This window comes from Lingula anatina, chromosome 2 (assembly GCF_051362555.1).
Source record: "Lingula anatina isolate TDL-2025a chromosome 2, LinAna3.0, whole genome shotgun sequence".
NCBI classification, from domain to species: Eukaryota; Metazoa; Brachiopoda; class Lingulata; order Lingulida; family Lingulidae; genus Lingula; species Lingula anatina.
The window spans coordinates 38,464,621-38,478,096 of record NC_141768.1 but is presented as its reverse complement, the minus strand read 5'-3'; positions in this window follow the sequence as shown (position 1 = coordinate 38,478,096).

Genomic DNA, 13,476 nt, shown 5'->3' with positions numbered 1-13,476 from the left:
TAACTTATTTCTAAACCAATAATGAGTCATTAAAACCACCATGTCTTCCTGACATTTCACAAGGAAATGTCAACATATTTTATTTGAGGGTTTTTAAAAACGTTTTTATGGTCTGAATGAGGAGAAATAGCTTTGCAGGATATTTAGTCATAAAGATATGCCCTTTTGAAATGTGTATAGTATGCATTTCGCCACTGAACAACGTCCATATCTTATTTTCTTTATTAAGGAAGATATTACAAAAACCTCAAAACCTTCTATGACATGCATGTAACCAACTGACTAACTAATCAAATGACTAACTTCAAATCTTAAATTTAGAACTGCTAACTGTTTTCCTTGTTGTTTGGTTTTATCAAGGAAGTTCATTAAACCGATTTGTTGTATTGTTCAAAGGAATAACTATTGTATTGAATTTATGTTAAGGGGTTGATGTTGTGAAAGCCCTTCTGGGCTGTATATAATCAAGTCAAACGCAAGTAAAATGGAAAACGATTATTCGCTGTGCATGTTGTAATTGAAAGGGCACTTAAAAAGGCCATTTTTCAGAAAATGCTTCCACCAATTACGAAAATTGAAACGATTATTTTAGTAGACTGTCGTCTAGATAAGACAAATTACATTTTTAATAAATGCAGTATAATGACTGCTTTTTTTCAACCCTATGTTTGCAGGAATTCCTGAAAGTGGTCTGTTTCAATAGAAAAACACTGTTTGTATTCAATTTCGTGTAATTTATGCGTTTACTTGACGAGTATCTATGCGGATCGTAGAACCATTCGTTTCAACCCTACATACATGTAGGATAAACATGAGTTTTGTTAAATGTTTTATTTGTGCTTGCCAATGTATTGACACAATTCAGGTAACTTTTGTATACATGGACAATTGTAGAAATAAAATGAGCAATTCTTAAGGTAACTCTTTCATTTTTCACATAAAATGACAAAATGTTTGTACATGACTGTTAATACAAATACTCTTAATTGCGTTTCTGTATGATATCCGAAAAAAAAGAAAAAATAGCGAGCCGTAGGTCAGTCACATTTGTTACCCCTACTCCCCCGTCTCTCTCTCTCTCTCTCTCTCTCTCTCTGTCTCGTATAACATAGCTTGTTGACTGGCACTGTAGCACTGGCAACATATGCAACTTGCAATGGATTTTGGGCATTAAAGCATTATTTAAGACAATACCGTTAATTTTGTCTCCTTTCTAGACATGATAAAAAATGTTAAAAGATAACGTCGACGAGATGCAGACATACTTATTTTAACACGAAAGAAGAGTGCGTTAGATTCATCTGCATTCTGTCACTTATCAAAGTTAAAAATATTGAATAACATAACATTAATATTCGAGCATAAAAAACCGCATTGAACGGATTGTTAACCATTCAGGTGAAACATGAAGAAATTATCTGTTTTTTTTATTGCGATTTGATAGTCCAAGAGTACCTTGATAAAAATAGAATTATAAAATCCTGAGGGGCTTCTGTGGGAATAGTTTAGTTCAGCAGTAACATCATTTGACACCACACACAATAAAACACAGTTAAAAAGATTCACAACTAGTAGAATGCCTGACTGCAGGCCGTACAATTACCACGTCCTCATCGGGACTTATTAAATGGCAATTTTCTTTTCATCTTATTAGGTACTTATTTATATCACCAAATTATTTTTGTCACTATAGTGTGAAATATAGGTTTTAGTGACTATTTCAAAGTATGGCCTCCAACAGCTAAAAGGCACATTAGTATCTACGACTAATATAAGCTCGCTGTAGGTCTGGAAGATTCATCTCTCTCTCTCTCTCTCTCGTTTCAGCAATGGTGCAATACCCAGATTTTAAAAGCATTCAATCAAGTAAAAACCAAAGCTTTTGGTGCTGAAAAATAAATAAAGGAACAATGATCCGAAAGGCGCATCAAGTCATAATCACGGCGATTTCACTGTGGAAAAAAAAAGCAAAAAAATGTGCAACAAATATCAGCACATATAAGTAACAAACGTCTTGAAAAGAAAACCTGGTCATATTCGCGAAAATGTCCAGATAAAAACTACTTCTTAGTCAGTAATCGCCTCTCTCAGTGGAAGTGTGATGTAAGTCAAACTGTTACAAGATTTCTTTTTGAAACCGAGTATCCTCTTTTATAAGCTTATTATCGGAGTGTTAATAAACGTTTCGTAGATTTCATGAAGCGGGAATTTTACTTTATGCTTTAATAATTCCATATGCATGTTTTTATTGATAAAACTAATTCGCACAGTTTATATTGATGACTAATAATAACTGATGGACAAAAAAACCATAAAAGTGAATGTTATTCCAAAAAGCTTTTTTAAGCAAATAGAATTTTAGAAAAGTCTAATCTACGAATGATGTATGATAATACATGTATTTTATTCATCATTTGTGGGTGGTAACAGTTTTGTGTCTACTTATCAAGGTACAAATCCCCTTAATGTAGGCCTACTGATGCCAGGAAAATTCGTTACTTGAATACTTTAACGCCAAGATCCAATGAACGACCCTTTTTTTACATCAGAATATTTTTCTTTGCTGCCTGAATAAAAAACGCATTATTTCCTAAATATCTAATGACTATGTCACCAAAACGTAACTTAAGATAAGTGCATTATATTGCCCAATCCATTATAAGAATGTCAAGGTCGCTTGATTTTTAGAAACAAAGTGTAGGCCTATAGCAACGTAGGCTATCTAGCTCTTGCGCTTTTTAGGATGACCGTAGCTAATTTGAGACAGCCAAGGCAGTTGCCTTATTTCTAAATTCCCAAATTAGCTTTGTTGGAGAGACTTTATGGAGTAGTCAAGATCCTGCCTCACGGGGAGAGGGGGTGTTGATTTTACATCTCTTCCTGCGGACCTGTGGTGGGTCAGATTTGGGCGACTTCCATTAACACCTGCTACTCCCTTGTTAATACTGTAGGCTACATATTTTTTTTTAAATTTCAACGGACGAACCATGTATAAGACAAAGCTTTTTCCGACTATTAAGGAAACGCACTGATTCAACAAGAATGCTAAGGATGGATTATCCAACCGATGCCCAGAAACGTAAAATCACTCAAGCGTTCATCGTCTATTAAATTTTGCTACCGGTCTTGCGTGCCCCGAACGCGTGAAAATACATGTCGCAAATTGCCGGATGGCTTGAGCCCTGTCATCAGCGCGAGTAATTGAAACATGTTTACTTTTTTGATAGATAGGCCGTCCTAAAAATGTGACTCGGTAATGCCAACTCTAATCCAGCCAACTTCAGACGCTATACGGCAGCACGCAACAATAGGGCATGATATATGGTGATGGCAATTGTGCCGCGGCGGTTGCACCAGTTAGCCAATTATTTAACCAACTGCATACTGTCCTACAGTCAGCACAGCGAACCGTGCTGAAGACCCAAACACAATATCGGTTCATGCGCAACAGAAATAATAACAGGAAATACTTCACGATTATGACGTTATATAGTGTGCGAGATCTGCGTGATTGGTGACAGGCGCAAACGTTAGTGCAAAAAGAATGTGTAAAACATGCCAATTTTGATTGCCATCATTAGTCTTAAAATCTTTATACGGATAATTTTTCTTTAAAGGCATATATCATATCTTTAAGCTTGATTTAAATAGATATTTATGACAAAATAAAATAAACACGTTTGTACTTCTAAGCAGGACTTGATCTCTGCAAGTATTATAGTACTTTATTTTGAACGATCTTGCGTTCTGCCGCTTTTAATTTTTATCACATTTAAAACACACATATATATCCCATTTAAAGCATATATTTACAGTATATATATATATATATCTTTTAGACTTACTACGACATAACAATTCTCAAGAATAGATTCTTATACTTTGTTCTATCTAGCATTTTATGTAATTAAAAATTACACGTTTAAAGAGTTCGTCTTGTTTCATTACATTTAATTGGCTTAATAACCGAATAGGGCAAACCAAATGAAATGTTGGTAGTTGATTAAATATATTTAATACCGTGGCAAATTACTAAATTAAATTAAAGCATGGCAAATTATAGAGGTCTAGGGTAAGAGACACCTTTACAACCTCTGTTAAGATCTTTTATTGGAGGGTCATATTTGTCATTTTGTGTATAATTCTTGACTTGTAACCCTTTACGTAAAAATATCACAGTAAGGGGATTTCCTTATTAAAGTACATTCTTCTGAGCCCTTATCAAAAGCAATCATATCTAAACCTTTCTTATTTACGAGTTGCCATCACAAATCGAAACAGGAATTTCGATAAAAATTTGACGAAAAAAGTGTGTGCTCAAAGAAATAAATTATTTCGTAAATATATAGCTTAAGTGTCACTTTGCAAGGGTTGTAACGGGAATTGAGTTAATATATTTTAACAGTGGCAAAAAGTAAACCGACAAACAAATGAATAGATAAATAGAAGACTTGTCACTCCGGTTTTCAGGAGAAATCTACTTTTTTTATGTTTAATCGATTTAAGCCAATGCGTTATTTCGTACCTTCGATAGTGACCTCATTGTTAAAAACATGTGATTTTGGAACAAAGGAACAATATTACTGAAAATAGATGGCAGGATTTGAGGCAGAGGGTTGAAAGTCGATCTTATATGTACCCGGTCTATTATTTTCGTTAGTAAAGCATGGGTTTGAACCGCTTGATTCTTCAACAATAATAAATATGTGTAATAAGGGTCTATTTCTACCCATCAATACTTTAGTTCTTTATTTCTCCTCCATCCTCCAAATAAATGATGCATATGAGTTATTTTACACGCATGAGTACGCTCATGAAAAAAAAAAAAAAACGTGCAGTGAACTGTTGACGAAAACGCAAGAGAGAAAAAACACAATGGACGAACAGTGTTTCAACAGCACGACATGTTTGTTAAATCCATGGGGCAATATTTTCAACATGTTCCAATCTGATTATATGATGCACCAAAAACCAATTTTCCTGTGTCTTGTTTTCAAGACAATATTCAAGAATTATAGAAAAAGCACAGGACCCGGAAATAAGTGCAAGACCGCCGATGAAACAACTATATCAAATTTGGGTCAACATTGATAGATTCATTGTCTGATTTTTTTGATCTGAAGAAGGCGGCAACAAAGTTATGGGGCTCCGACACAAGACAAATAAATTTGGGGAATTGTTATTCAGTAAGTAAAAGAAGATGTTGCATATCTGATGTAGCGCACGCGATATATAATGTTAAAAGACAAGTACAGAGATTTATGAATATTTGTACAATAAAAATGGTCAGTTACCTTCAAGTTGAAAGGACGCCGAAAATGACAACATTTAGGATGATGAAAATGACCACACTCAAGTAAAATCAGATTTAAAACGGCGAAAGTCTATGAGTAGCTCGTGTACTATTTTTCATTTTTTGAGTTCGTGTTTGCTTTCTTTTGTCAAATACATACAAACACACATCTTCTAAGTTCCTATACGAAATTCATGATTCGTTTATTTCATCAGATTGCTTCAACTTATCGGTATACTTATCAACAGGCAGTTTAGATTCGGCTTAAGATATGTTTCAAGTACAAATACATTAGAATACATTACCGTCCATGATAGGCAATAAAAATGATACTAACTTTAATATCCGGCAGCCCAATTTAAGTGCGGAAAAATGCGTATCACTGACACTTCTTTGGGTGATAGGTCAAATAAAGATCAAGAAAAAAACAACTTAAGGTTGGTTTTCCTGTTGTTTCCATAGTTTTGCATGGTATAATCTGGTATCTTATGGTGATGCGATCATATCTAGTTTGGTCACGCAGAACTAGCCCGTACCAGTGGTTTTGTCATTAAAAATGGCCGTCAGTGTGCTGCTTTGCACGTTTCGCGAGAAAATTATACTGCAATTTACGTGTAGGCTTCATTGCGCCATCTAACCCATCTAACCAAATGCTAAGCTGGTGGAAATTTTTATCTATAAAGACAGCGCTAAAAAGCTTGGAAGCGATAACAGACAATTATCATTAATTTTTCCTGATGTCAGAAAATTCAGAAAAACACACTATGACACGCGCGCGTTTCCCAGCGTGTTTAATCATTTTTGAGAGGACTTCTTAAAAATTGCATTTAGGCCACAAAAACGTTTATGTGATATTCTTGTAAACTTTAGGGGGGAAATTTGAGATTTGAAATTGAAATATGAGGAGAAGTTCATTCAGAAAATAAGGGCATATAAGACAACAAGAGTCGCATGTGCTGTCCCCTCAAGTTCGAAACATTTAAATGAAAGCCAATGGCAGTACCCCAAAGAGAAAAAAATACCGTTGTTGCGAACTATTTTTGTACAGTAAATTGCACAACTTAGCAGGAAATGAAATGTAAAGATTTTTTGAACTGATATCTACCGGTTGATATGTTTCTATAAATCTAAGAAAGAAATTCATGTCGGTGTAGGTCAGTGGTAAATGGTTCTTATCTGTTCGGTCATCTGCTAACCACGCATGACCATCCATAAAAAAATCCAGTCAGTGGGATTTTAACTTGCCGCATGAATAAATGAATGGATTCACGATTTTCAACGGACTGTCCGGTGTCGATTGTACCAGGTACATGTCCTGTGGCTTTTTTTTCTTTTCTGTTTGGCTTTTGATCATGTCCTTGATACAAATTGACTTTAGAGACTGAAAAGAGAAGGTACTGGAGAATATGATAACAGTTATGCTATCATTGATACACAGTGAATATCAAATATACTTTTTTATTTTATAGAAACACAACTTTGAGATTTACACAGATTGACAAATTTCTCAAGTTAAGATATCAAGGTATCACTTTCGAACAAAACAGGTTTATTTTTAGTTTTACATACTGTTTTGCCTTTTCTCAAACAAAAAGATGCTTGTGTACAGAAATCTTCTAACCTCCCATGTTGCCGCACATGTACCAGGGGTATACCCAATTTAGGAAATTCAGCAGAAAACAAGTTAATAAAATTAATCTTGGTCCGCAGTCAAGTCATCTGTGTTGTCAACTATGTTATGTGAGTGTCAGACCCCATTCCCATAAACACCATCGGCCTACATGGATCGATCCAACTCTGCAGGGACTCGCTAAGTGCAATCAGCTGAACTGAATGACACGCCTCCTTTTGTTTCCAACGTTCTAGTATAATCACCAATTTTTCTGTATTTTTCTCAACACCAGGGTGACGTATGTCATTCAGTTATGTTAATTGCAGTCAGCGAGAGTCCCCACAGAGTTGGGTCGATTCACGTAGACTGAGGGTGCGTAAGAGAATGGGCCTAAGTGGTCAGTTGGTATCAAGACATTCCTGAATGACCTTCGACCTTGATGTCACGCAAGCCATGTCATGAAAGTCGTCTCATGACTCGTGGCACGAGAGCCGCCACTTTGGCAAAGTTAGATTTAATCAACCGAGTGCGGTATCACAGAAACGCATACCACCGCCTGCAATTATCAACAACTCAGATATAACATAAATAGGGGGTTGAACACTGTATCTGATTTATATGCATAGTGAAACGTGCTTCTAATTGCTTCTAATGATACTCATTTAACTTTGAAACAGATACAGTGCAATTAGAAGTTTTGCAGAAATGAAAGAAGTGCGTGCATGAGAGAGAGAGAGAGAGAGAGAGAGAGAGAGATCAAAACTATATTTTCAGTGGCTACTCGTATATTCTAATATTTCACCTGAGGCCTTTATGTATTGACAAAAAAAATATAAATGAAGTGTGGAGTTTCTCTGCGGGTGTTTTATCCTCAACCTTATTATATTTCTGTTTTTAGATAAATTTGGAGTACTTATTCAGCACCGAGCAAAGATGATATATGGAATCACAATAACATTTTTCTATGAAACAGCTCTCTTTCCCTTTCTTGGAACATGTTTGGCGTAAAAACATGAGGCCTATATAAAGTGAAATAAAAATCGAAATTAAAATCACCGTTTTTTTCGACAAGTTCCTTTCGTTTTGATACATGTTGTTTTTGAAAACAAAACACCATAACTGCCGTTTTATAGACAATTAACATGGCACTGATGGCTCATAAGCATGACAAATGTGTCTTTACGCCAACGATTATACAATATATGCTGCCGGTCAAAAAACCGAGTTCCAAACAGTGCAGCTGTAAGCATTGACAAACTGGGTTAGCGATTTATTGAGCACTTAAAATATTCTGGGTGATCAATCAGGTTTTTGGCAATAACCTGAAGCATACTGAACGCCGGCACATCGTAACGTTTGAAATTAATCTGATCAATCAGGTGCCATGTAAGTACTTCAATCATTTCCTACCCTTGTCCCGCTCAATGATTCATACGTGCCAGGTCAGTTCTATGCATACACTTAAAGTTCGGAGGAAAAACACATTTACAAAAGTGACAAAAGAAATTATTTAATGCTGTATCTCAACCGTTAATTAAACAAAGTGACTGATAACTATAAGGGTAGAAATATAAGAAATATGATAATGGTTGACCAATAGGCAAAGGTGTATATATGAAAACAAACCAGAAACACAAAACGTATGAATACCTTCAGTGCACAGACCTGTCGATTAAATTGGCTGGCGCAATGGGTGGGAAACACTGATTATGATAATGTATTTTCAACGCTATTGATTGAATCGAAAAGAAGTAGGCCTAGACATCCTAACCCTGCGTGCAATACTTCCATTTTGTCCCCTCCATTTCTCTGTGGAAAAGTTTTAACTGTTCAGCTTATGTCAACTTGTCACCCTTCCTCCTGACTAAAGACAATTACAGTGGGATTGAATTCCTCTACGATGACATGAAATATATTATCCCAATATCTAAAACGAAATCAAATCTTCAGATCTTTTATGTACGTGTATATAGGGTAGAGAACATAGGTACAAAACTGGAAATGTATTTTGAATGCAAAACTGTTTCCATTGATGTGGCTACTTTGCCGATCCAGAGCTTTTGACGTCACATAGTCGTTGCAATGTTTTTGATGTCTTCTTGAATGGCAAAACTTTTTGTGTCATATTAAATGTAGTTAGGAAAATAACCTTCTGTACATGTTGCTTTTTTTAAAATGAAGATAATGAGTGCAAATTCTTATCTGTTAATTGTATCGATTAGTTGAATTTTGAAAATATTTAGATTCTTAATGTTGAATAAATAAAACCCGCTTATGACCATTTATATTTTTTGAAAAAGACACGTTAACGCAAAAGTACAGAAGTCAATAGTTCAATATACGAACTTTTGAGTAATTTTAGTGAAATCATATAATTTTGACAATAGAAGTAGAACATAATTTTACATTTAATAAACCTGAACATACACGTTTAAGTCCAAAATTAAAAACGTCATAACTATAAGTTATGTTGTTGTCTTATTGGTAAAACATTGGCATTAAATGATAATTATTTTTGTATACTGTGTAAGATTTGACAGTTATTTTTGTCAAAAAGGATTCTTTTTCTTTTTTCTTGACTTATTCTTTCCTTTTTATTTTAATAAATAAAAAAAATGAAAAAGTTGTCGCCAGAAGTAATTTTATGCATAAAAACAAAAGAAAATATAGACAACTTCATATATTATGTCATGAATTCCTATGGTACGAAATTCTGCACTACAGATAAAACATTTCATTTTCAAGAATATGGATGTATTTAGCTCACACACAAACACCAATAGGTTTAAAGGAATGACGACTCTTCATTTTGGGGTGAAAAGTGCCATAAAACGTATATCCCTGGACAATTTTCCATACTTTCCAATGGTTAATGAATCCATAATAAATATTCAGAACATTCTGGTGGTAAAATGGGATTTTTTTAAATTTCTATGCGTTGTTAACAATGTATTTATTGTGGAATTTTGAATCCTATATGAAGGCTTGTTATTCCATTAACTAATAATGGGTTGCGTTTGTCTTAACACGTCGTTGGTTTATATGTATAGGTTGTAATAAAATTTAAATAATTAAAGATTATTTAGTGCATTGCAGGTCGATCCACTTTAAGATATCTTCTATGGTTTCTAATATTTGTAATAGCTTATCAAAAATTTTAACAGTAACGTTGTTGGATTTAACTAAGATATTAAATGCACTGTCATGTGAAAATGAGTTCATTCACTTTTTTTGCATACCCTATGGTTATATATTGCATATAAGTTTTCCTTAATAGAATGTGTTTTTAAAACTCATTTAGAACATTTAGTGCATTTCAGGTGGATCCACTTTAAGATATCTTCTATGGTTTCTAATAGTTGTAATAGCTTATCAAAAATTTTAACAGTAACGTTGTTGGATTTAACTAAGATATTAAATGCACTGTCATGTGAAAATGAGTTCATTCACTTTTTTTGCATACCCTATGGTTATATATTGCATATAAGTTTTCCTTAATAGAATGTGTTTTTAAAACTCATTTAGAACATTTAGTGCATTTCAGGTGGATCCACTTTAAGATATCTTCTATGGTTTCTAATAGTTGTAATAGCTTATCAAAAATTTTAACAGTAACGTTGTTGGATTTAACTAAGATATTAAATGCACTGTCATGTGAAAATGAGTTCATTCACTTTTTTTGCATACCCTATGGTTATATATTGCATATAAGTTTTCCTTAATAGAATGTGTTTTTAAAACTCATTTAGAACATTTAGTGCATTGCAGGTGGATCCACTTTAAGATATCTTCTATGGTTTCTAATAGTTGTAATAGCTTATCAAAATTTTAACGGTAACGTTGTTGGATTTATCTTAGATATTAAATGCGCTGTCATGTGAAAATGAGTTCATTCACTTTTTTTGCACACCCTATGGTTATATATTGCATATAAGTTTTCCTTAATAGAATGTGTTTTTAAAACTCTGACATGCTGTCAGTTGATTTTCATTAACAAATTTGCACGTGATTGGTTAATGTACAAGTCGTCGCAATTTTGAATAAAACTCAAGAATTATTCCTTGAAATAAAGAGTTGCGGGTGATCTTTACATTCAGTTCTTTTTATGCCACAAAAATCAGACTTGAATACAAAACTTATAAAATTACATTTTTCAAACGAAAAGTGCTACAACCATTCCCAATCTTCCCCACTTTTAAAAAAATTTAAATTACGTTTTTTCCATATAGGAAAATAAACCTCTTTAAGTCATTTTTCCAACTTTAATTTGTAAGATCATCTTCAATACAGCAACAGGTTGAAAATCAAGTCGTAAGTCAGTTTTAATAGTGACGAGACCAACGCATGAAGAAATGTCCATCGAAACTGGGCAAGTTAGATACGCTTGGATCAAACTGATATAGATTAAATGATCACAAGCATGTGCATTGCAAAAGAAAATGATTTCCAGACCTTAAAATAATTTACATACATGTAAAAATAATTTACATACATCGAACGTAGGTGTGGTGTCATTGTATCGTTGTAACGAACAGCATTAACATCCATGGATTCTTTTTGTTACAAACATCAATTTTTCTTTAATGCACAGCTGTATCATTGTTAAAATACCAAATTGTCAAGGGTGTGCCCGTCATTTTGAGCAACACTGTGTGTGTGTGTGTGTGTGTGTGTGTGTGTGTGTGTGCACGCGTGTGTGTGCCGTGATGGGAATGGACTAAAGTTTGACCTCAAGGACAGGTCTCGTATTGGTAACTAACATTCAGAAACAAAACGAATCGTGACATTAATGCTTGTTGCATGTTATCCAAAATTATACCTATACAAGATGATGCGAAAAGTTCTGGAATAGAGAAACACAGAAATTGTCACAACTTGCACGTATAATTGATCACAGTGTTTTGCATGCATGTAATATATTATAGTGACCATACGTCGTAAAGGAAACAGTCGAAGTTGTCGGGAAATCTGTTTTTGTAATATATTTCCCGAATTCCTTCTTTATTTCCCTTTTGTGATTCACCCCTTACAATCAAACTTCTTGTACCGCTACTGTTACAGCTACCAAGCGGTTGTCGACACCCTGATCTCAGTAAGCCACCTAAAAGCTCTAAACCGATCACGTTACACACATAATTGGTGTAAATTTTATTAAAGATGTTTTTTGGATTCGCAAAATACCCAAGCCATCTAGCAGTATGAGAACGCAGTGCATCTGAAACAAATCCTAATGTATATTAGATGATAGTCGATATATTTTATGAGTGTTAACAGTTACATTTTCTAGGAATAGGAACAAAATGACTTCCAGTTGATTATGGAAAAAAACTTCACTCTTAATGCCTTCATTTTTTCATATGCATTTAAAGCAAGAGTTTTTGTCCATGAGTGTTTAACAAATTGAAATTTCCAACATTTCAAGTGCACGAAATAGTTAAGTACAGAAACAAAATATGTTAGAACACCAAAATCTGGGAAACCAACGAAAAGAAAGAACCATCTAAGTAGCACACTACGCTCTAGCATAGCTTTACATCGAAAATCAAACCAATGCCGAAATCAGCGATGAATTGTCATTTAATTATCTCAATCAAGGAAAAGAAAAAAATTGGAGCACCATGGGGCACGTGAACGATGCCTGCTGAGTCGGAAACCATTACTCCAGGGTTGTCCCGTTGTAGCGGTGATAAAGTGCGGCGCTGCTGCTAAACTGAACATAATGTACAAAGGCACGATCTGCAGCGAACGAACTGAATTAAAATGAGAAAAAATGTGACAAAACGAAGGAGGGAGAAAAAGGGACGAGTAATGAATTAGTATCGCCGTCTCCGTGTTATACATAGATACACTTAATTGCACCTCTGATTCAAATTTAGATTATGTAGCCGACACATTTATAACGACCGGGCTGACAGAAGTCTGTGTAATTCTGTCACAGCATGCACCGTCAACGCCATTTAATCGCGTGAATAGGTCATATTATGATAAATCAAGACATCAGCTTCAGACAAAAACTTTTTGGATACATTTGTTTCTAATGTCGCAAATATTGTACGGGGAAAATTGGGAAATGTCCATGACTAGAAAAGAAATAGTCGCAAATGTGAACAAATCGTCTGGTGAATTTTTTAAAGTAATAGAGTCAGAACGGTCGAAATACCTATGTTAGGGTTTGTGACGACCTGATATGTCCGACAGGCCAGATATGTCCTACGACCAAAGAACAGGCCAGATATGTCCGACAAAAAAAAGCCAGATGTGTCCGACAGACCAGATATGTCCGACAAAAAGAGCCAGTTGTGTCGGACATATCTGGCCTGTCGGACACATCTGGCTCTTTTTTGTCGGACATATCTGGCCTGTTCTCTGGTCGTAGGACATATCTGACCTGTCGGACATATCGGGTGGTCACAGGGTTATACTGTCTCTTTCAAAGCCATTCAGTCGTTGATGCAATAATGCTCGGGTATTCGGAAACGCTTTTTTGCACATGCCAAAGCCATTCCGGGTTCAAATTTTAAATCGGAGGGTTCTCGGGCGTCGACTGTTTATATACGAGTACCTCTTAACA